The 1,870-nt window shown below is 40.4% G+C and overlaps 1 non-coding gene across 1 annotated transcript; it reads right to left on the bottom strand.

Moving 5' to 3' along the window:
* Positions 1 to 723: 723 nt before the first annotated feature.
* LOC112782043 (small nucleolar RNA R71) lies at positions 724 to 831 on the bottom strand. Its single transcript, XR_003192786.1, has one exon. It is a non-coding gene; the product is annotated as a small nucleolar RNA R71 (small nucleolar RNA).
* Positions 832 to 1,870: the final 1,039 nt, after the last annotated feature.

Genomic DNA, 1,870 nt, shown 5'->3' with positions numbered 1-1,870 from the left:
CTTCTCTCTCATCTCCTTCTATTTTATTTATTCATCTACTAACATCTCTCCCTCACTCCCCAAAAATCCGAACCCTCTCTCTCTGAGTTCAGATTTTCTCTTCTTCTTTTCTTTTACTCACATAAGGAAACCTCTATACTTGGGCAAAAAGGATCCCTATTATTATTATTTTTCTGCCCTCTTTTTCATATGAGCAGGAGCAAGGACAAGAACATTCTTATTGAAGCAGATTCAGAACCTGAAAGGACTCTGAAAAGGAAACTAAGAGAAGCTAAATTACAATAATCCAGAGATAACCTTACAGAAATTTTTGAACAGGAAGAGGAGATGGCAGCCGAAAATAATAATAATGCAAGGAGGATGCTTGGTGACTTTACTGCACCTAATTCCAATTTACATGGAAGAAGCATCTCCATCCCTACCATTGGAGCAAACAATTTTGAGCTGAAACCTCAATTAGTTTCTCTGATGCAGCAGAACTGCAAGTTTCATGGACTTCCATCTGAAGATCCTTTTCAGTTCTTAACTGAATTCTTGCAGATCTGTGATACTGTTAAGACTAATGAAGTAGATCCTGAAATCTACAGGCTCATACTTTTCCCTTTTGCTGTGAGAGACAGAGCTAGAATATGGTTAGACTCTCAACCTAAGGATAGCCTGAACTCTTGGGATAAGCTGGTCAAGGCTTTCTTAGCCAAGTTCTTTCCTCCTCAAAAGCTGAGTAAGCTTAGAGTGGATGTTCAAACCTTCAGACAGAAAGAAGGTGAATCCCTCTATGAAGCTTGGGAGAGATACAAAGGACTGACCAAAAAGTGTCCTTCTGACATGCTTTCAGAATGGACCATCCTGGATATATTCTATGATGGTCTGTCTGAATTAGCTAAGATGTCATTGGATATTTCTGCAGGTGGATCCATTCACCTAAAGAAAATGCCTGCAGAAGCTCAAGAACTCATTGACATGGTTGCTAATAACCAGTTCATGTACACTTCTGAAAGGAATCCTGTGAATAATGGGACGCCTATGAAGAAGGGAGTTCTTGAAATTGATACTCTGAATGCCATATTGGCTCAGAATAAAATATTGACTCAGCAAGTCAATATGATATCTCAGAGTCTGAATGGAATGCAAGCTGCATCCAACAGTACTCAAGAGGCATCTTCTGAAGAAGAAGCTTATGATCCAGAGAACCCTGCAATAGCAGAGGTAAATTACTTAGGTGAACCTTATGGAAACACCTATAACTCATCATTGAGAAATCATCCAAATCTCTCATGGAAGGATCAAAAGCCTCAACAAGGCTTTAATAATGGTGGAAGAAATAGGTTTAACAATAGTAAACCTTTTCCATCATCCACTCAACAACAGACAGAGAACTCTGAACAAAATACCTCTAATTTAGCAAACTTAGTCTCTGATCTATCTAAGGCCACTGTAAGTTTCATGAATGAAACAAGGTCCTCCATTAGAAATTTGGAGGCACAAGTGGGCCAGCTGAGTAAAAGGATCACTGAAATCCCTCCTAGTACTCTCCCAAGCAATACAGAAGAAAATCTAAAAGGAGAGTGCAAGGCCATTGACATAGTCAACACGGCCGAACCTGGAGAGGAAGGGGAGGACGTAAATCCCAGTGAGGAAGACCTCCTGGGACGTCCAGTGATCAATAAGGAGCTTCCCTCTGAGGAACCAAAGGAATCTGAGGCTCATCTAGAGACCATAGAGATTCCATTAAACCTCCTTATGCCATTCATAAGCTCTGATGAGTATTCCTCTTCTGAAGAGAATGAGGATGTTACTGAAGAGCAAGTTACCAAGTACCTTGGTGCAATCATGAAGCTGAATGCCAAACTATTCGGTATTGAGACTTGGG

Source organism: Arachis hypogaea, chromosome 19 (assembly GCF_003086295.3).
Source record: "Arachis hypogaea cultivar Tifrunner chromosome 19, arahy.Tifrunner.gnm2.J5K5, whole genome shotgun sequence".
Classification (NCBI taxonomy): domain Eukaryota; kingdom Viridiplantae; phylum Streptophyta; class Magnoliopsida; order Fabales; family Fabaceae; genus Arachis; species Arachis hypogaea.
This window is presented reverse-complemented; position numbering and strand designations above follow the sequence as displayed.